Source organism: Leptonychotes weddellii, chromosome 3 (assembly GCF_054177405.1).
Source record: "Leptonychotes weddellii isolate Sample4059 chromosome 3, ASM5417740v2, whole genome shotgun sequence".
Lineage (NCBI taxonomy): Eukaryota > Metazoa > Chordata > Mammalia > Carnivora > Phocidae > Leptonychotes > Leptonychotes weddellii.
This window is the reverse complement of record NC_138371.1, coordinates 130338505-130362244: the sequence shown is the minus strand read 5'-3', so window position 1 is coordinate 130362244 and position 23740 is coordinate 130338505. Positions and strand designations below refer to the sequence as shown.

Genomic DNA, 23740 nt, shown 5'->3' with positions numbered 1-23740 from the left:
TATTATCTTCTCATTAATGGTATAATTTCATTATCTTTGATTTTAACCTTTTGTATGAAAGAAACATCTCCCTTTAATCTATTGCTTACTAGTTAAGTATGGTGCTTTCAGTGTATACATTTGACAAATCTAATTCTCTGAATTGTTTATACATGTTACCCATCCATTTTTATTTTGAGGAGTTTGTCTTCTCCATATTAAACAAAATTCATATCCTTTGAAAATTAATCCTTTGTCATATGTATTTCTATTGCTTATTGAATGTATTATTTGCATAATATTATATATAACACTGACTTACAAATGTTTCAATAATGAAATTAAAATATATATAACTTAAATATGTATATATGTATGCATATGTATATACATACATATGTATGCATGTATATATATACATATATATATGTAGTATGTGTGTGTATAATTTCTTTTCTTGAGCATAGAAAGTTCTTCCCCCTGACAGATCATATTAATCTCATGTGATTGGTTGATTGATTGATTCATTTCATATTTAACTCTCAGACCCATTCAGAATTTCTTTTAGTATGTTATAAGTAGGTATCCAACTTCATTAGTTTTCATTTAGGTGAGTTATTAGTCCAGGAACTTTTCACTGAAAATCTGCCAGAAATTTAAAAGTTTCCTTTATCCATTACATACATGAATATACTATGGTCTATTTCTTCTTCTTATTATTTTTTTCCTTGTAGATCATACTTGAATTATTATGTCTTTCTATTATATTTTACTCTCTGGCAAGCCTCTTGATGATACTCTCTTTTTGTTTGATTATTTGATATAAATTCTTGTCCATTTATTTTTCACATTAACCTCAGAATCATTTGTCAATTTTGGGGTGAAAATATCCCATGGTGAGCTTGAATTGATTTTGTCTTGATTTATTAAAAAACTTGGGAAGAATTGAACTCTTTATAAAAAATGTGTTTGCTCAATTAGGGACATGCTGATTCTTTCCATTTATTTATATTTTTAAAAAACTTTCCCTAGCTAAAGGTTCTTTATTACTTAATTTATTACTGTGTTACTAATTAGCTCTTTTTTTATTAATCAAGAGTAAATATTCAGTTTGTCCAATTTTATTTGGGTTTATTCGTTTACTTACATGTTTTCTGAGGGCCAGTTATAGGCCAAGTCCTCAGCAGGTACCCGAATTTACTAAAATTTAATTCAGAATTAGTTCCTGCCTTCATGGAACTTACCGACATTTGGTGAGACAGCAAAAATAGGGTAAGAAATCAAATCTAGAAATAAATTACTCCAAATTTAAAGTATTGCAAAGAAATCAAATAATATGCTGCAATAATGATTTTGGCAGAAGGTGAAGAAGAGTAAGCGGAAAGTGTACTTTAATATGATGCTCTGGAAGTCATTGTTAGATAGCACATTTATAGCTGAGACCTACAGAATGATGTAATAACAATCACAACAACAAAAACAGCCGGGACAAGAACTGAAGATAATCATTTGAGAAATATTATGCCAAAACCCCCCAGTTGGGGAAAGACTTAAGAGCGCACTCTAGGAAGTGAAAGCCCAGTGAAGTTGGGGTGTTAAGCACCAGACCAGAAGAAGAGGAGCTGAGTTAGGCCAGGCAAGTGGGTCTTATCTTACATAGCCCTTAGCTAATAAAATTAGGTATTATTTTATAAAATATGGAAAGCCATTTGCCTCTTATTTCTCTGACTCTTCACAGCCAATCATTCAGAGAATCAAATTAGTTTTATCTTCAAAATATATCCAGTACCCAACCACAACTTATGATTTGTACAGCTGCCATCTTATTCCCAGACACCATGACTTCAACTGATTCCGCACTGTTCCACGTGCAACAACCTTTGCACTCCTGGTATCCTCCACACAGCAGCCATTAGGCATCTTCCTAATGGTAGGAGTTCTTCAAGCTCCCCTAGTCTCCCCACTGTGCTGGCCTCAAAATCTGCCGATAAATAAGATTGGTGAAGTTTGCTTTTTTTTGTTCTCCACTAAAATTAGGATTTTGAACATATCATAAAGTTAACTTTTTCTTCAATGCTCTCAAACTATATATATATGGATAGATATTATGTGTTCCTTAATAGTTAGATATAACTAAAAAGTAAGTCAAGAAGTTTGAGAGTTTATTTGATGAAAATATATTAAAATATTTTGAATTTTCTCTGGGCTATTAATCTATTTGGTGATACATATTGTTCAATAACTTGGTGATTTATAATTAATTGTTCACTATTGAATTCTAGTTTTATTACAATGCAGTTCAAGGAATGTGGCCTTTATCTATTGTTTTTATATTAATTTGGAGTATCATTGCAGTCTTATTTATTGATTTTATTGTGGAAAATTGTATCCTCTATTCATATACAAAAGTTTTTATAAATAATTTTACATAACTGTGTGTCATTTTATATATGTTACTTTATATATCCATCAACACCAGAAAGTTTAATGAATTATATTATTCTAAGATATATTCTTATGAATTTTAGATTATTTTTTCTTTCAAAGACAGAACAATTTATTAAAGTCTTCCTAAATAATTGTTTATGTTTGTCTTTTCTTGTACTCATTACATACTTTGCCTTATTTAATACCATGCTTTGTTACTTGAGGCAAAGAGCTACATGGCTCTTACATAAACACTGGGGCTATGAACTAAGCATTTTGTGTCATGTGTTTTATTTTTTATTTTTTATTTTATTTTATTTTATTTATTTTTATTTTTTTAGACATGCTCTTTTAGGTATCTTGAAACCTCACAACAAGATTTTGTGTTCTAAACCTCTCTCTGAGGGAATTTTTACTTTTTATCATAGAGTATAAATCCAATTGTATAAACACTAATTTCGTTGTGTGACTACCATCCTTTCCTGGTTTCCACCATTACAGTAAGCTTCATCTAATTTTTATCCTGAAGTTCACATTTAATGAGTGTTTTTTACTATAATATAGAAAAGGAGATTGTTGATGTACTATTGTCATTCCCTATTTTCCTCTCCATCCATACAATCTGGTTTTCACAGTCATAATTTTGATTCAATAACATAACATCAAGTGTTTTAAAATGAACCTAAATTATGAATAAGAAAATCAGAGAAGATAAAGAGGGACCTATCAGTGGTAATCAGCCTTCCAGAGAGCACTATTCATTGTTTGCCATTTTTCTTTTTCTCTGTGTCTGTTGTCTCTTATTACAAAGCATAATTTATCATGCAAAATTTTAAAAAAGCGATTTAGTAGCCAGTCAAACCAATTTATTATTCATCTTTAATTTAATAAGACACTCTAAATTCAGAAAAGTCTAATATTCTGAAAATGTGGTTTAGGCTTTTTCCCCCCGCTTTCATCATAACAATTACATCAACATAAACAACAATTAGATGTTTCAACACGCAGTAGATGAATTACTGACTCCCATTAAAGTCAGTTTATGACCCTCTTGAGTGAGGCCTCTTTGTTGCAAACTGTTGTGAGGCACAATTTGAGACTTAGCATTTTCTGTTTCAATCGTACTCCATATCCCCTTAGGTAATTCTATCTGTGCTACTCACACAAATCAAGATAATTCTGTGATATGGGTTTTATATTATAGTTTCTTATGTACTTACTACTTGGAGGCTGATGCTTCTGAAACTTTTTTTTTTTTCACTGCAATGTAAACTGAGAGCTTGCCCTGAGGGGTTCTTTCTTTGAGGAGCAATGGCTAGAGGCTGTATTTTATTTTTGTAGCCTCAGAACTGCATTTGTAAACTGATTAAACTGACATGCATATGTGTTATAACTAGGAAGGAAAAACAGGTTCCTAATGGACTTGCTAGAATAGTTTTGGACTTTTATTTGTAGAGTTTCAGTTAATATATAAATAATAATTGTTGTATCAATTAGGATATCTTAAAAACAAAGTCAAATAAATTATGTTCCAATGTTAAAATCAGGCAACAGCTTTTAGGGAGATTAACCAAAGTATATTTTTTTAGGACTCTTCACTTTCTTCACTTAAACCTGAAACAGGGATATTAACATTTTTGTTAACTAAGGGCTTCCCTGTATTTGAACTGTTACTTTAGAATGTAGTGGATAAACTGACCACAAATATTTAAGGATTTTCTTGTGCTCTGCACATGGTTTATACTCCCCACCTACATTATTAGTTATCACTCAAGTGTATTTCAGAAAATGCAAGCAAGCAAATACAAATAAAAAAGAGTATATAAGTTATATCATATCTTCTCTAAGAAATGTAGGGAACATACAGATAATCAAAGAAACTGGAATTCAAGCATATATCATTATGCAATTGAGAGAATAGAAAAATAAGATAAACTGGCAGAAGTAAATAAAAATTATTTAAATTAATGAGAACTGTAGGGTAAAATGTTTATCTCTGGCACAAGAGCAGAATAGAATGAACATTGTCAGCCACTAACAGAGGTTTGAGTTAGTTGTGGTGAGAATGAGAAGAGTTGGAGGTATAAGAGAAAGAATAGGAAAAGAAATAGGAATCAGAAGCCCGGAGAGAAATACCGTACGAAGAGGTTCTATAACCGACCAAAGCATACATTTAACAAGTGACATTAATAGGAATTAATTAGTAATTCGAGAAGCTTGGTGTGAAAAGTCAGTCTATGCATGGGGACATTTGGAAGCAAGCACTTTCTAAAGTCAATATTCAAACTGAATGAGGATCCAAAAATGTCTTTCAAGATATCATTATCACCATCTATTTCCAATCAAGCTCTTGAACACAGAGATAGGTTTCACAACACATTTTTTTCAGAGTATTTTTGTCCTATGGGAATTTATTTTAATTTAATGAGGATCACACATACTTCCTCTCACTATTGAACAATTTGGAGCGTTATTAATCAATGGCAGTATAGATGATATTAACACCTAATCAGCATGGTCAGTTTTATAATTACTATTTTTTTAATATTCTGATCATTTTAATTTCTCTTTTTTAAACTATACAATTAAAAAATGTTTTATGCACATGCCTAACACTGCAGTAAATTATAAGGCTGCAAGTACTTACGGAATGTTCGGTAAATGCATACAACTCAAGTTAAAGGTTTTATAGTTTTACAAAATCTCAGGTTCTACATTGTCAAAGACAGCAGTTATTACGGTCCTGGGAAAAAGCACTCTGAAATCAACAAAACCACCTTTTTTACCAAGTGATATGGTGTTAATAAACATTAGAAAATATTTTGTGCCTGGATGTCAAGTACTGAGAAATGATACTGTGCCCTCGAATACGTGCTTAATATTAGTTGACTGATAAAGTCACTGCAGGTGGCATTTATTGCCATGAACTATAGTGCTTCACTTTATCACTCAGACTAGATCACAATGTTCCAACAGCTACAATCTGTTAACTCTCATCCAAATAGCTAAAATGCCCTTAAAGGAAGCATTACTTGCCTCTGAAGGTTCCCAGGCAATTTTGAAGATTTCATAAACCTTGGTAAGCTCAATATCAGCTATTGGTTTGAAATTCAATTAATTGTGAAATGGAAGAGAAAAATGTTCTTTCTTTTCCACAAGAAACCAAGCCTTGTATAGTACAATATTTGTAAGATTTGTATGCATATTTCAGTAAAAATCAAGAATTATGTTCTATGGTATTGTCCTTTCAAACTATAAAAGATAATATGCTCATTGGAATGGACGACATAAAATGTACATAAAAATTCAGCACCCACTCCCATCTCTCCATTCCCCTCTCTCACCCCACAAAGAAAAAATATTGACTGTATAAAGTACATCTTTCCAGGTAATTTTCTATGTCCATGTAAGCATAGGAAAACATCTATACACACAAAAATATTTTACAAATATGTCCCCTTTATGTATATCACTCTGCATCTTGCTTCTTTAATAGAATTCTATATTTATGTGGAAATTTATTTTCTTTAATGACTATATAATATCAAATATTTATAAATATGCCATCATTTTCTTAGTCATTCCTCTATTGGTGGTATTTAAGATGTTTTTATTTTTTATCACTTCAAGGAATTCTGCAGGAAATCTTTATATGATGGGAGTTCTCTTTTCATATTTTATTTCAAAGTGAGAATGTTGAGTTTAATGGGATGCATACTTCAAAATTAGATTCTGCTGTGTTAGCTTCCCAAAAGGTTGCTGTAATTGGCACTTCCATCAGAAATGGAGGGGAGTGCCCATTTTGATACCCTCACCAGCATTGGATGTTATTAATCTTTAACTTATTTGCCAATATGATCAATGAAAATTGTTATCATTGATTAGCTTTTCCCTGATTAATAAAGAGGCTGAACATCTTTTTAAATACTTACTAAAATTTTGAATTGAAAATCTTTTCTACTCTATATGTTCTTGTCATAGCCTTTGCCAGCCTTCCCATTGTACATTCTGTGCTACATGCTTACAACCTTCCAAAGAAAAATTATGAGCAGAGTAATTACATTTCTGTTAACATTTATGTAAATAAGCATAACAAAGGAAAATATCTCACAGTTTTATGAATTATAGTCAAGCCTTATGTTTTAGATAATGTGTGGGTATTAATGTTGCTTTGGATTGGTTTTGCTGTCCTTAGCAAACACTACTGCATTTACAGGATTTGGTCAATGCTTATTCTTTTTTTTTTTTTTAAGATTTTATGTATTTGACAGACAGAGAGACAGCGAGACAAGGAGCACAAGCAGGGGGAGTGGGAGAGGGAGAAGCAGGCTTCCCGTGGAGCAGAGAGCCCGATGCGGGGCTCGATTCCAGGACCCTGGGATCATGACCTGAGCCGAAGGCAGATGCTTAATGACTGAGCCACCCAGGCGCCCCGGTCAATGCTTATTCTGAGAACACATTTCATGAATTACAATAATCATAAAACCTTGCTTCCATAATATAACTATGTTGCATATTTATGATTTATCTGAATCTTCTAATTTCCATGACATTCACATAAAGAAAAAAAATAATTTCATTCTCTTTGGAAGCGTTTAGGAAAAGGACCTAAGCTGCAAGTACATAATATCCAAGTTTAAATCCAAACATTGAGTACTCAACCTATGTCATAAGAAGTGCTTGAATAAAAGTAGATTCTATATTATGTACAATATATTGTGCATCACTATGTACAGTTATGTTTACATTTTGTTCATGCTTATTTATCAAGATATTTATGTATATGATCATCAAGAAAACTCTCTTGCAAGAATTCGAGGTTTTAAAATATTAAAACAGTGGTTAATATAGTGAATTGAAAGATATAAAGGAAAAGTATATGATTACACCGTTAAAGTCAAGAAAAAAAGACCTAAAAAAAATCTCATTTGTAATAAAAAAATTCTTAGTTATACAGTAGGCTAAAAATTTTTTAAAATATTTTATTTATCTGAGAGAGAGCAAGAGCAAGAGTAAGAGAAAGAGAGCATGCATCAGTGGGGGAAAGGGGCACAGGGAAAGGGAGAATGAAACTCCCCACTGAGCAGGGAGCCAGACATGCGGCTCAATCCCAGGACTCTGGGATCATGACCTGAGCAGGAGGCAGATACTTAATCAACTGAGCTACCCAGGTGCCCCAGGCTGAAAAAATTTTTAACTAATTAAGGGAATGACCTAAACCTACCCACAAACAAATCTAAGCCCAGCATCACATTTACAGTTGCTTTAGATATATTTTCAATAAAATCATTAATAGAATTATACTCACTATCATTTCCATTTAACTTCATAGGCTATGTGTGTGGTCAAGGAGGATGGCAGATCCTGGCCAATTTCAATAAATCTAAGAACTAAATACATGATATAAAATTAGAAAAATAAACAAAATTGTCATTAATTATATAAGACAGGTAAACTTTAGAGAATCTAGAAATCATTAGAAATAAAATAGTGAATAGCAAGGTTTTTTTGGCATAAAATCAATATTCAAAAGTCAGAACAATTTACAATCATAATTAAATAATTTAAAATATTTTAAATATCTCATAAAAACCTAAAACTATAAGGTACAAACAAATCATAACTAAATGATATATAAGGCTTTTATAAAGAAAATTATAAATTTATATTAAAGCAAATAAAAGATTTTAAAGATTTGAAAAACATACCATGTTCATGGATGATATTATTTAAAATTATGAAGATTATGGTTTGTCTCCCTCTCTGATTTCTTCCCATTCAGTTTTTTTTTTTAATTATTATATTCAGTTTTCCTTCCCTTCCCCTAAGGTCCTTTGCACTATTCCTTAAGTTACACATATGAATAAAACTATATGATAATTATCCAAAATTAATTCATAAATTTATAAGTTCTCACTCAGAATATCAACAAAGTTTTCATACTACTAGACTATATAATTTGAAACTGTGCATGTATAAAGAGAAACTGTACAAGTGCAAAGGACAGCCAAGGAAATATGGAAGAAGCAAAGATGATAAGACTTATAAGAGTGGGTGTTAAAGAGACAGTGGAGATTTCTCCAGAGAGAAAGAGATGCCAATATAATGAGTCTTCATGGGGGAAGAAAAAGAGGAAGTGAAAGGGCTGCTTTCTCTTATTTCAAACTAAGTGAGGAGGTTTTAAGCCAACCATCTAGAGAGTTGAACAAGTATTCTCTCAGATTTGGGAACCATAGAGCCTTGTGTCTGGTTTCCATTTGGGGAAGGGTAAAGAAGAAAGGTAGTTGGGAGAGTCTTCCTAGCTGACTGCATTCAAAGCACTCTGTACTTTCTAAATGGTGGTACAAAGATGCATGGTAGGTTACTTGAATCTTCAGAGGCAGTGGAATTCCAACAAAAGAGATATATGAGGCCTCTAGACCTATCAGTGAAGAAAGGAGTGTAAAGCAGCCTTCCAGATAAAAGACATCATTTGCCAAGTAGCTTCAGTCAGAAGTTGCCACAAGAGAATCTCTAAAAATACAAAAACAAAAAACAAACTACAAAAACACCTAAAAAGAACAACTAGCAACTACCTATCTGCATCACTCAGAGGAAACAAAAGCCAGATTAAATACCACCCCCAACAAGTAAAGCAGGGCCCTTTTACCTGTTAAAGTTTGATTTTCAAAAAGTTTAAACATATAACTCAAATACAAAATGAACATGTATCAAAGAAAAAGTAATTGAAGAGAAACCATTATGATGGTTCAAAGAGCATCTGAGGAGTTGACATTTGTAGACAATGTAATAAATGAATACTAAAATAAGATTGCTTGGTTACTTATAAAACTTGTTGATTTCTTATAGAACAACAAATCATAATTTCTGGGATTATCTTTTTTAGTAGAGAGAAAGTATCTGCATCTCTCTTGGACAAAAATACACAAGTTAGCATATAATTTCGCTAAGTCTGGGACTTGTTTAAATTGAGTTAAACAAGGGACGCCTGGGTGGCTCAGTCAGTTAAGCATCTGACTTCAGCTCAGGTCAGGATCTCAGGGTCCTGGAATCAAGCCCCACCTCCAGTTCTGTGCTCAGCAGGGAGTCTGCTTCTCCCTCTTCTGCTGCCCCTCCCCCTGTTCATGCTCTCTCTCTCTCAAATAAATGGTCATGATCTCAGGGTCCTGGGATCAAACCCATGTTGGGCTCCCTGCTCAGGGGGTAGTCTGCTTCTCCCTCTCCCTCTCCCTCTGCCTCTCCCCCTGCTCATTCTCTCTCTCTGTCTTTTAAATTAATAAAATCTAAAAAAAAAAAAAAGATGACTGAAGGATTTCTTCTTTGACCAACTATGGATAGCGCTACTATTTATTAAAATGAACAACATTGAAGGCAAAACCCCTTTTTCGTGGAGGGTAGAGAGTATAGGGTTATGGTTTTGGTCACACTAAGTTTCAGGTGGCTTTTAGATACCAAAGTGAAGATATCAGAATATGTGAGTCTTGAGATCAGGAGCAAATGTCAGGGCTGAAGATGTAAACTTACTATCATCATACAGGTGAGACCAGTTGAACACCTGGAAAGTGAGTGAATACAGAAAGAAGAGACCCTCAGACTAAGCAGAGACTGAAGAAGAAGGTAATGAGACTGATGGATTGCAAGCTACGTTGTAATTGAGTGAATGTTGGGGTGGAAGTGCTACAGAGTGGGTGCTGGGAAAAGAGAAGACTGTAAATAAAGTAAAACTCCTTAAATACTTATATTAAAAAAGGTACAATTGTTATTGTACCTTCTAAGCTGTGTGCATGGTAGAAGAATGATTGAAAGTGGAAAGAGAAACAAAACTGTTGAAAATAAGAAGACTTGGGACACCTGGGTGGCTCAGTGGGCTAAGCGTCTCAGGTCACGGGCTCAGGTCAGGAGTCCCGCATCGGGTTCCCTGCTCAGCGGGAAGTCTGCTTCTCCCTCTGACCCTCCCCCCACCACTCTCTCTCTCTCAAATAAATAAATAAAATTTAAAAAAAAATGGGAGTTCAACAAAGTATATATTTCTCTGGATAATCCTCAGATAGGTCTGTTAAACAATGTCCCTATATGACCTTAAAATGACATATTGCCCACCTTTTAGCCTTATTTCCAAGTTGGAATAATTATTCTTATCTTTATCCTGAACTCCCTTCACCTTGCCAATCTCCAAGAATAAAAATCCACTTGTAATGACATCTCCTAACCATGCCCACGCTTCACAGCCCACTTCCAGGTCTGAAGCTCACCCCAGATGGAGGAAAAGCTATCTATTTAATTTGAATAATATTCAAGGCTTTTATGATCATACTGTATTATACATTTTAGTTATTAAAGAGAGACTGGTAACACCGTATATATATTTGAAATTTTCTGAGAGTAGAACTTAAATATTCTCACCAAAAAATAAAAAAGGTAAATATGTGAAGTGATGTATGTGTTAATTAACTCAATGGGGGGAATCCTTTCACAATATTTATGTATATCAAATCATCTTGTTGTACACTTTAAAATCGTACAATTTCAATTGTCAATTATACCTGAATAAAGATGAAAAAAATAAAAGGAAACTGGTTTTAAGACTAAGAGTTACACAGAATGGTATGGAATAAATCAGATTTCTTTTTCTATAAGACAGATTGAAGAGACAATAGAAGAAAGAGCAGAGTTGCTTCATGAATTTACCTAAATGATTTCAACTTATTTCATAAAAAATTAGTTATATTTGTAAGAGTGAAACTTGGAAATAATTGCCATCTACAGGAGAATAAACAAATTGTGGCATAATCATATGATGAAATACACTATAAAATTAAAATGAATTAACTCTAAATGCAATGCAGCATCCTAGATTGGATCCTAGAACAATAAAAAAGCATCAATAGAAAATAATGGCAAAATTCAAATAAAGTATGAAGTTTAGTTAATAGTAATGTACCTATGTTGGTTTGTTGGTTTTGACAAATATGTGATGGTAATATGTACACACACACATCTATTGCTTCTGTTTCTCTGGAGAACCCTACCTAATATAGGAATTATCTATACTATCTTTGAAACTTTTCTATAATACTAAAATTATTCCAAAATAAAAAGTTATTAAAAACATTAGTTAACTAAAGCTACACACATAAACAAAGATAAATCACAAAATATGTCTTTGAGGAAAGTTATGAACATATTGCTTTCACTTTTCTACTCGCCTGTAATCTAGCCAGTGCATCCAGATATTAAATTCACTGATATTTAGACTTCAGAAATACAATGTCACATACACACTTATATCAATAAAATAAATTAAATTTAGTTAGTTATTAAAGAGAGACTGGTGGGGCGCCTGGGTGGCTCAGTCGTTAAGCGTCTGCCTTCGGCTCAGGTCATGATCCCAGGGTCCTGGGATCGAGCCCCGCATCGGGCTCCCTGCTCCGCGGGAAGCCTGCTTCTCTCTCTCTCCCACCCCCCCTGCTTGTGTTCCCTCTCTCGCTGTGTCTCTCTCTGTCAAATAAATAAATAAAATCTTTTAAAAAAAAAAAAGAGACTGGTAACACCATATGTACATTTGAAATTTTCTGAGAGTAGAACTTAAATATTCCCACCAAAAAAATAAAAAAGGTAAATAAGAAGTGAATATATGAAGTAAATAAATTAAATACTCATTGGTACACCCTTGTTCATAAAGTAAGAGCAGGTTAAAATGTTAAAAAAAAACCCAAACACTGACATTAATCATTACTATGTAACATTTTTATATTTTTCAAAGTTAATATACATAATTTTATTTACCTCTTACAGTAGTCACTTCAAGTAAGCAGAGAATTATACTAATTGAGGATATTCAGGAAAGTTAAATGATGTGGCTAGAGTATACAGTAATAGTTAAACATGAATCCAATTGTTTCAACATTTTATGAATACAGGATGACTATGGAGTCTATTGAAAAGTTAATGAATTAACAACTTCAAAATATTTTGAGGGTCCTCAGGTGAACCTCTGCTATCAGAAAGTATCCCATGTGCTAACCAACTTGCAAAAAATGTATGTCCTATAGATCTCACATTACCATATACTGGAATATGTCAATTTACTTCTTACTATATACACTATCCTTTTCCTTTCACTAGAAATAAATAATAAATAAATAGGCAAGCCACATTAATGGTTGCACCTTCTTATGTTCCACAATCATGACAGATCTACCAAATATGCACAGTAGAGATGAAGCAGGCCCCCATCTATTTCTTCAAAACAGCCAAATGGCTATGTCAGATATATTGTTCCTGAAATGTAACAGAAACCTATTTCCTGGTCAGAATCCCCTGAATGTACATTAACTCTATTTGACTAAGTCAGGTAGTGTTAATGCATCTATCAATTATTTTGGGCTTAACACTTTCTCCTGTGGGTGAAGAATAGAAATAGCTTCCTGCTATCTGTCTTATTCAGTAGAACCCCGCATTCAGTGAGAGATGGAGGAAATTTTAAATCCAATTGCTATCCATAGAATCCGTTTTATTCATACATTTTTGCTTGCTCTCCAAAAGGATATCTATTGTTACAATCTTTTTTCTTAATTTTCTAGGATTCCCTTTCTTTTCAAGCATGTTCCCACTTATACAAAACTCATAAACTTCCAATTTGCAGAACATATGAAATTTCAATTCCTTTTTACTATTTTGTTCCAGTCTCTTTAAAAGTCCCACAACTATAATAACATCTTTTATTTAATTTATGGACCTCTACCCTGTAATAGTTGCAGCTACTTTTGCCAGTCTTAATTTTGTTGTGTCAGATGGTACAACAAATTACAAATGTTTATTTTAGTTACTAGATAAATGCAAGTAAAACAAATAAGTAAAAAAAAAATATGTATTTAGGTAATAAGCAATCAAGCCTATGTAAAATCTCATCTCCTTTTCTGAAAATATATCTATGAAAAACCAATGCTACTATTCTCTCCCAAAAAAAGCCTTTATTTTGCTTTTATTTCCACTTTTATTTCAACATCTGCCACATTGTGATAATTTTATTAGGTATTACACCTGTGGACTAGTTGCATTAATAATCTGTGTAAATTCTGGTTTGTATCTACTTACCCAGACTGTCTAATAAGAACAAGAGGACATTTTGCTAGTCTGTATTTCATGTCTTACTTCTAGCCGTGAACTATTAAGAAGAAAATATAATACGGTTTTCTTGTCTCCTTCATAGTGTATGCAGGTCAGTCTCCCCAAAGAGACCATCCTTGAGGCAAAATTCAAACTCCCTTGTATTGCCTTGGAGAGTTTTTCTCTACGGCTCCCTCAACATGATTAATAGATTCTTTTTAGAAACATCACATCAATCTTTGCAGAACCTACTTTTTGCTTCAAGAAGTGATATTGTTCCCCACTTCAGAATACTTTCAGCTAGTAATTTTTTCTTTTATTTTGCAATTATATTTAAAGTTCTTTATCCAAACAGAGCAGTTATGAAATTCTTCCTTTCTTTTTCATCTCATTAATGCAAGTAGAATGGAAAGAAAACAATTTACTCTTTTGATTGATTTTACTGAAGTGTAAATTATAATAAGATGGAAATAATTTAAAATAATGCTGCCTACTTGAAGAACAATACCAGAGGAAGCACAAGATAAGGATAAAACTTCAGGACAGAATGCTGTCCTACAAAATGAAAATTCAACTAATTGAAATCCTTGGGCATCTGGTGACTCTAAGTGAAAATTTGATATAACACTTTTGCCTTCAGTTCTTCCTACGCATTTAACAGACTAAGCAAAATGTACAGTGCAATCTTGCATAAAGGAAAAAACATAAAAATCATTGACTGAGTTACCCTGTGGATTTGATAAATTATACATCAGGATTCAATACCGGGAGCATTCTCTCCCTGTGTCCTTTCCTGGAAACAGCTCACAGGGAAAGAAAAGGAGCATAAGGGAAGCATGATTTTTTCCTTCTACTTGATTGCTGTCTTTAACCTCTCCATTTCAGCCCAATCCTAGTGTCCGTTAATCACCATTTTGCTTTTGCTTTTAGGACTTGATAGATCCCATGCCATTTTTAAAAACATTTTAGGGGTGCCTGGGTGGCTCAGTCGTTTAGCGTCTGCCTTCGGCTCAGGTCATGATCCCAGCGTCCTGGGATGAAGCACCGTATCGGGCTCCCCGCTCTGCAGGAGGCCTGCTTCTCCCTCTCCCACTCCCCCTGCTTGTGTTCCCTCTCTCGCTGTGTCTCTCTGTCAGGTAAATAAATAAAATCTTTAAAAAAAAATTTTTTTAAACTAGCTTATTTCTGAAATTTAACACTTTCTGGCATTTTCTGGCTATAGGAATAACAGCTCATGCAAAGTTCAGAATTAATCTTTTTTTTTATACCTATATGCTTGACTCATTGCAACTACACTGCATATAAACCTTTTTTTTAAGTTTTTATTTAAATTCTAGTTAGTTAACATACAGGGTAATATTAGTTTCAGTTGTGCAATATAGTGATTCAACACCTCCATACAACACCCTGTGCTCATCACATGTGCCCTCCTTCATCCCCACCACTCATTTAGCCTAACCCCCCTCCACCTCCCTTCTTGTAACCATCAGTTTCAGAACTAATCTTTAGGTGTTCTTTATAACTGAAGAAATGCCTTATTCCTCTTTATTTTTTATTTATTTTTGGGGGTGTTTTTCTTGATTAGCAACTCTACATATCAGGTAACAAATGTGTCACAAGTACAAGATTAATAGAAAATGGAAGGACATTAAGGTAACCTTAATATTGGGAAACAGGGAGTTCCCACTTTCATTGATGTTCCCAGCTGCATCAACTCCAATCCAACTCCATCCTGATCCAACAGAATCTGGACAAGTGTCTTTTGTTTCAGGATTTCTCTCCAAAAATAGGTACCATTTGGAGACAATTCTCACTACATTTTAAAAAAATCATGTAAAAAACACTTAGCTTAAAAATAAATGTGCTCTGAATGGTGATTTTAATCCAAATCTCCTCCAGAAAAGCAAACGCAATTACTTGATGGATTTACACATTCTAATATTTCTAATCATTGATTTATGACTGCCAGTCAACCCCTTATCAACATAAAGTCTTTTGTATTTAGACAGAGCAGAGGTCTTCAGTATCAATGCAGTCCATTTTTATTGTGGCTTGTGGTATTCCCCACCTAGGCTAAACAGGCATGCTTTCATTCTCATTGGAGTAAGTGAAGTGTTCCCCAAGAAAAAGGTCTCTGTTCAGCATATCTCTAAAAAATGAGAGAGAAAACAAAAACAAAAACAACTAGGAGCTCTCTTCTCTGAAATATTCCTTTAATCCAAAGGCATAATTGGCAGATTGTTAGATCCAGTTTTGCTCTAATATTTTCCTATAGTACCCTTTCTTTCTTTCTAGGTTGCTTTTTTTAATGCTAGAAAATGAACCCATCTCTTTCTTGCATCATGACCCATGCTTAGTAAATTCACTAAAATTAGCATCCTATGGCATTTTTATTTCCCCAAAGCCAAATCATTAACACTAAAGATAAATTGTTCTTCATCCATAAATTGATTAAAAATTTATGATATTTAAGGATTTCTGGAACTATTCTCCCATCTCCCCAATTTAAAATGCTTTATGTAATATACTCCATAGATCTGTGAATCTGGCACATCCTTTTATTATTCCAAGGCTGGGTTAAATTCCCAAATCCCTACAACAATAAAGTATTTAATAAAATCCACAAACGTATTAGTGTTGTGAGAAGAACTGACATAAAATGTTTGAAACAATCCTAGCTAGTTTTGTCCCTACAATTACCCCAGTAATTTCCACCTTCATTTCATTTTCCTACTTCCACAAAAGAATCATGAGCTTAGAGAAATTCCTTCCTACGTTTGGTTTCACAATTTATGATTTCATATTTTTTCAATATCCTTTTCATCTCACTCTGTCAAAACTTCAGGAAAAGAGGTTGTAGTTTTAACCCATAGATGGTGGAATATCATTATTTTTCTGTTTCTTATGAGAATGACCTTTAGTTGTTTATTCACTAATTGGAATTTCTCTGTACATATTTGTGCATCATTCATGGATTTTCCTTTTGTTTAGGATTTGGAATACACCATTCTTTTTTTTTTAAATTTTATTTCTTTCTTTGAGAGAGAGAGTGAGCACAAGCGGGCAGAGGGTCAGAGGAAGAGGGAGAAACAGACTCACTGCTGAGCAGGGAGCCCGATGCAGGACTCGATCCCAGGACCCTGGGATCATGACCTGAGCCAAAGGCAGTTGCTTAACCACTGAGCCACCCAGGTGACCCGTGGAATACACCATTCTTAAATGCAGTGGATTGCTTATATTCTAGTTTAAATAATGGCATACATCGCTCCACACTTAACATCAATTTAACAAGTTTCGTAAATCCCTCTTCTATTTGGTCCTAAAGGAAAAGTTTGGCAGAAAGAACATTCCATATTTGGCTCTTTGCCTCCGATAGATACCTCCTATTCTTTCAAAATCACTGCTACTGATATAACCATTTTCTCACTTTGCTGTTTCCTATAAAAGCAGCTTCAATAAAAAATAGGTGCATGTATCCCTGTAACTCACACATCTATGAGGCTGTAAGTATCCCAGAGAAAGTTTGAATGAATGACAACTGTTTATATTCTCTAGATTGTTATTTAAGAAGAGTGTTATTAAATACCTGGTACTTACATTATGAATCATTTATGATTGATCTTTATTATTAATTATAATAAAACTTGACTCTGAAGATCTAGATAGTGTTCGAGGCTGTTATTATTTCAAAATGGTGTTGTAATCAGAAAACTAATATTAATCAAAATACTTACATCATATTGAAATAAAGTATTTTGATGGCTACTGTTAAAATTCCATGTAGTTTTGAATCTCAAAGCTATAGGCCTTCTCTATACTTTATGCTTTGATATTTGTTCTCAAATGTCAAATTCTATGTTTGTCTTCTGTTCTCTCTTCAGCCATAAATTCCACATTGCAAATATGATTTGAGTAAATGACCTTCGATTAAGCTCTTTCTTTGCTACTCTCACTGCAGTGCCAATATACTGGTAGCAATCTAAAGATTTTAGCAGCCATGTTTCCCTTGCATGTGATAAAACAGATAATAAAGATCGGTTTTCCCTAGGTACAGACTGGCCAATAGTAGCTTTAAAAGACACAAAATGTGCTCCTCACATAAGTGATCTACTAAATAAAATACTCAAAGAGATAAAACAGGGCTCTTTACAACTGTATCAACCATGTCCAATACCAAAATGCACGAGCATCTGGAAAATTCAACAGAGATTTATAAAAACAAATCTGATGATATTATATTAATAATAATTTTAGTAATAGTATTATGGTCAATATTTATTAAAGGATTTCTATGACCATTACACTCTGTTAAATATTATATATATATATATTATCTAATTTAAATTATTCCATAATACCTCTGAGATAGATGTTATTATTCCTCTCATTTTTTTAGATGAAAAACAGTTTATCTGAATTATCTAGTGAGAAACTGTCACAGCTGTGCTTCATACCCAGGTGTGTCTGTCATATCCAGGTTCCTAGTCACTCTCATACAGTACATTAAGAATAAATTCATCTTTGGCCCCTGTTAATAGGCTTTATTTTATTTGTGCTCTTCTCTGGAACATCCTATTTCAACCAAACATTAAGAGTCACCCTACTATTTATTAGAACTCTGCCTTTTATGTTATTATAGGTATTAATATTTTCCTGTAATTATGTGCTATATTTGAATATGATACATATAATCCAATGGTACTTTCTATGGGATTTTTTTTCTTTACTCAGTGTTGTCAAGGCCACTCGACACATATTGAATTTTTCCAACAAGCTCTAATGCAATGCTCTGACTTGCTGATAATGAGGAATGTTGTTATGAAAACACTGTCAGGAAATTTTGTTAATAGTTGCAACACCCATAAGAAGTCTATGCTAGATATCTTCCATTTATGCCTCCAGATCTTTTTATTCTCCCTCCTTCTCCTCCTGCCCTCTGATCTGGTCAGCTGGACTGCATAGACTATATTAACAAGGTGCATGTACTCTAACGGCTTCCGATTGTTTTACCCCAGAGGTAACCAGGAAAGAGGTTGGAGCTATAGCGGAGAGTAAGGTTCGTGTACTTTTTATTTTATTTATTTTGTTTTATTTTTTAAATATTTTATTTATTTATTTAACAGATAGAGACATAGCGAGAGAGGGAACACAAGCAGGGGGAGTGGGAGAGGGAGAAGCAGGCTTCCCGCCAAGCAGGGAGCCCGATGTGGGGCTCGACCCCGGACCCTGGGATCATGACTTAAACCGAAGGCAGATGCTTAACCATCTGAGCCACCCAGGCGCCCCTCATGTACTTTTTAAAAGCAGATTATATTTTTTATAGCAACTTCAGGTTTATGACAAAATTTTGAGTAGAAAGTACAAGAGAGTTCCCATGTACCTCCTGCCCCCACACAAACTACTGCATCTCCCACTGTCAACATCCTGAGCCACAGTGGTGATTTGTTACAATCAATAAACTTACAGTGACAGATTATTATCACCCCAAATTCATAGTTTACATTAGGGAGTTATACACTCTATGGCCTTGGATAGGTATATAATAATATATATCTACCACTATAGTATCATACATAACAGTTTCACTGCCCTAAAAATCCTCCAAGTGCTATTCCTCTCCTTTTTCCTAACGCTTGACAACCACTGATCATTTACAATCTCCTTAGTTTAGCCTTTTCCAGAACATTTTAGAGTTGGAATCATGCGGTATGTAGCTTTTGCAGATTGGCTTCTTTTTTTAAAAAAAGATTTTATTTATTTATTTGACAGAGAGAGACATAGCGGTGAGAGAGGGAACACAAGCAGGGGGAGTGGGAGAAGGAGAAGCAGGCTTCCCACTGAGCCGGGAGCCTGATGCGGGGCTCGATCCCAGGACCCTGGGATCATGACCTGAGCCGAAGGCAGACGCTTAAGGACTGAGCCACTCAAGTGCCCCACAGATTGGCTTCTTTCCTATAGTAATTTGCATGTTGTTTCTCCGTGTATTTTCATGGCTTGATAGCAGATTTCTTTTTAGCACTGAGCATTTGTGGACAGGCTATAATTATTTATCCATCAACCTATTGAAGAACATCTTGGTGGCTTCCAAGTTTCACAATTATGAATAAAGATGCTGTAAAGTTCCGTGAACAGGTTTTGTGTGGACATAAGTTCCCAACTCATTTGGGTAAACACCAAGGGGTACCAGAGCTGGACTGTATGGTAGAGAATGGTGTACTTTTTCATTTTGGCTCTCTTTCTGCAAGCCAGGAATCTCTACAAGATGATGTCTCCAGTTAGGGTCCCTTCCTTCATTTCTTTGGGATTCTAGGTGCTAATAATACCTGCACTGCTTCTGGACGCGGATTATGGCACTTTCTTATGTGGTTTCTTTGTACCTAACACTCCTCTTTCTGGTGTGCCATCTGTTTCTTATGTTGACAGTAACTGATAGAAAATCCAAAGTAGCCAAAGACCCAATGCCTATTTGTCTGCATTTAGCTATTATTTCCACACGTGGAATATTCAGAAGAAAAGTATTGCAAAGTAAAAATGACATCTTACCAGCCTCTTTACTAAATAGTCTGCAATATGAGACTCTTTGAGTACAGTAGCTTGAGGAAGGAAAAAAAACAAAGTACATCCTTACCGCAGCAATACCTAATATCTCTACATCAAAATAACAATGGAGTAACTTTTATAAGAGCTTTCTCTGTACTATATTTATGATAAGCAGTTAGTTATTATCACTTCATTTATTACCAATAGCCATGTAGAAAGCTATTATTATCTACATTTTACAGATTAGTAAACTGAGGGTCTTTTACCAATCAGGAATTGAAATGGAATTAAAAACTCGATCTAAATTCAAGTGTTGTGCTCTCATTAATCTCAGTTCTGCCTTCCATCTGTAAAATCAAAACATTTAGTGTTCTGTACAATATATAAATGACCTGGTTTTAAATTCCGGATCCCTTAACTGAAGGCATAACTATGAGTTCCCACATGCGTGAACCATCTCTCTGCATTCTGATCTTCCAGCTCCCAGATCCATGTTCAGCAGATTAGCAATGAGGGTGAATGATGCTGCTCCCTCTGACCCCTGCCCCCTTGTACAGTCATCCTGAGACAGTCACAAAGCTCAGACCCTTGCCTCTCCCCACAGCAGATGTTCAACCTGCACATTCTTCTTGCAGGAAGCCATCTCTCTCTTGCACTAGATTAATAAGTTAATTCTGAAAACTGTAGATAGAAGACAGATTGCTTAAAAAAGCAATATATCTGATGTTTTAGCAGCCTTGACCAAAATGAAGTGAAGAGTGCTGGGAAGATGGTAAAGGCACACAAAGCTGCTATGATTATAAAAAGGCAATATTGATAAATTCCTGAAAACAAATTTACCGGAGTATTGAAGCCTTAAACAAATATAAGGATATCATAAAAATGATAATATCAGAACTATTAAATCAATAAAAAATATCAGAAAAGCTACTTGTCTTCTGGACTCTTTCAAATATTAGAGTTTCATCTTTCCTGCTGAATATTTGGACTTCTTTCACAATTGATTTCTCACTTAGCTTCCAACCATAGGTGTGACCTGGAGAGACAGATATAGAATTCTGATACTTAGAAAAACATTTGTAGAAGAAACAGAGGTAGAGAAATAATCACGTTGCCCAATTGTTGCAAAACAGAAACAATATATTTGTTATATTTCTTTCAGCTGACTCTCTCTAATGACTCTAGATTATGCTTTTAAGTACACCCAGTGGAAAACATGAGAAGCTTAATTATTCATGTTTTCTAGTGATGCTTATAAACAAAACACAAAAACAATCATAAGGGGTAAAAGAATTAATAACGACAAAAAACTAGATTACAAAAAAATAACACTAATAAAGAATTTAAGTGACTAGAAGTCAACAGGTTATATATAATTAGTAATCACTATATGCATCCAAAAAAGAAAGTCCTGATGAGTAAACAGAATAAGATAAAGTAACATGCAATTAAATCAGATAGTAGACTTGCAAATTAATGATAGTTAAGACTTTATCCCGATTTTTGGATCAAATTGTTGAACCATGGATTTACTTTACCTTATGTAATGAAGGGTTGTAGTTATTAGCCTTGGGTGAAGGAGAAACATAATCTGCATTCTGAGATCACAGGATAGGATCTTTTAAGATGTCCTGCTTTTTAAGCAGACATTGCTGAATATAGCTCATAAAAAAGTGGTCACTCTTCTTTGACTTATCACATCCCTCAGAAATTTTAGTTTACCATAACAGTTGGCTAGAATATATTTGTGTAGAAATAACTAAAAATACATGTAGATCCTAGTAAAATAATGATTTATATTTCAAAAATTTCTTAGCTCTGTTTCCAAAACACTTTCTGTATAAAGAAAGTACTTTTACTAGATCTGTGTTATTAAGCACCATACTACTTCATGAGCTAAATCCACCTGTTCTCTGTGTTTGGTGGTTTTAGGAGTGCTCTGTTTTTCAGAAGACAATAAAACATGTTTACATCACAGGAAAAATACCAGAAAAAAAGATGAATTATATTAATGTTCATGTTTTAAGTTAACCTCAAATCAGGATCCCTACCACTTTCTAGGTTTGTGTTATACTGGATTGCAGTAAAGATGGGAAGCAAGTGAGCAGTTACTTATGGATGACTATGTGTTCTGGATTTGTCTTTAATTCCGGTCCCTTAAAAAGATACAACTCATACAAACATAACACTGGTCCATAGATATTCAATGCACTTACAATTAACATGGGTTTAATCCCAGGAATCCCGCAGGAGCAGATTTTTTTCCAGTCTAGATTCTCTAGTATCTATAAATTATGCTTTTATACATACTCATGAAAAACTTCATAAGCATAATTATTCATGATTTCTTTTGCTACTTATAAACAAAACCAATAATATCACATCTTAAGAGTTTCAAATGTACTGTATGCCTCATCCACAGCCAGCATAACACATTAACAGGTTAGTACTTAACTATTATAAGTTAGAATTTTTTAATACAAATGTTTGTGTGTGCATGTGTGTATGTGTGTATCAGAAACTCCTCTTCAGCAAATGTTGAACAGTGCAGCATTCTGGTATAAGATAAAAAGATAACATTTGTCGGACACAATTCCTACACCCACAGTAATATGAGAATTCCGTGGGACATGACCCCTTTCCCCAAGTGCTGTGAGATTTCAGAGAAATAAATTATATTCCATTTGTTGAAAGATTTGCTTTTATAACTAATTGGTTAATTGGTGCTTTGGAAAAAGGACAGTGGCTTTCAGGAAAGCTCCATTACTTTGGAGCTTTGAAAGTATAATGGGATTTCAAAGGAAACAAGAAGAGTAAAACCAGTACACTAGAAGTAAAATATGTTTAGATACGCTAAAAAATATCAAGCAGACAAGGGAGATGATACATAGAGTTTTTTCATCTATTTATTAGATGTTTCTGAATATCTACCATGTTGTGCCATGTACCATATCAGGTTCCACCTAGACTTCCAAGCTGACCAAATACATGCTCTCAAGGACTTTATATGTAGTAGGGAAATAAAGCAAGTAAATAAATACATAAATACATTAAATAAGTATAAATCGCAATAAAGGGTAAAAAGGGAACCAGCTGGGATCAAAAAAGAGATACCAAGAAAGGTTGCCTATCTTATTTACATTTTCAGGGAAGATTTCTCTGATAATGAGATATTTATGGTAAGAGCTGAAGGAAGAGAAAGACTTAGCTTGGGATTATGGGTAAAACGGAACTCTATGCAGAGGCAAATGTATGCAAAATTCTTGGATCATGAAAGCATGGTAGAGTAGAGGGGATTAGGGCAGTAGGTGAGATGCATGAGATGAAACAAAAGAGGTAAGCAGGACCAAGATCATGCAGGGCTTTTTATTATTATTATTATTATTATTATTATTATTATTATTATGTTATGTTAATCACCATACATTACATCATTAGTTTTTGATGTAGCATTCCATGATTCATTGTTTGTGCATAACACCCAGTGCTCCATGCAGAATGTGCCCTCTTTAATACCCATAACCAGGCTAACCCATCCTCCCACCACACTCCCCTCTAGAACCCTCAGTTTGTTTTTCAGAGTCCATCTCTCTCGTGGTTCATCTTCCCCTCCGATTTCCCCCCTTCATTCTTCCCCTCCTGCTATCTTCTTCTTCTTTTTTTTTTTTAACATATAATGTATTAT

The 23740-nt window shown here is 34.0% G+C and overlaps 1 long non-coding RNA gene across 5 annotated transcripts in view; it reads left to right on the top strand.

The window, feature by feature from the left end:
• The window catches only part of LOC115940736 (uncharacterized), a 127298-nt gene that overhangs the window by 15951 nt on the left and 87607 nt on the right, over positions 1-23740 (top strand). For all 5 annotated transcript variants that reach the window (XR_014143801.1, XR_014143800.1, XR_014143802.1 and 2 more), the window contains exon 2: positions 9944-10023. This is a non-coding gene — a long non-coding RNA (uncharacterized LOC115940736). The remainder of the gene's footprint in view (positions 1-9943; positions 10024-23740) is intronic.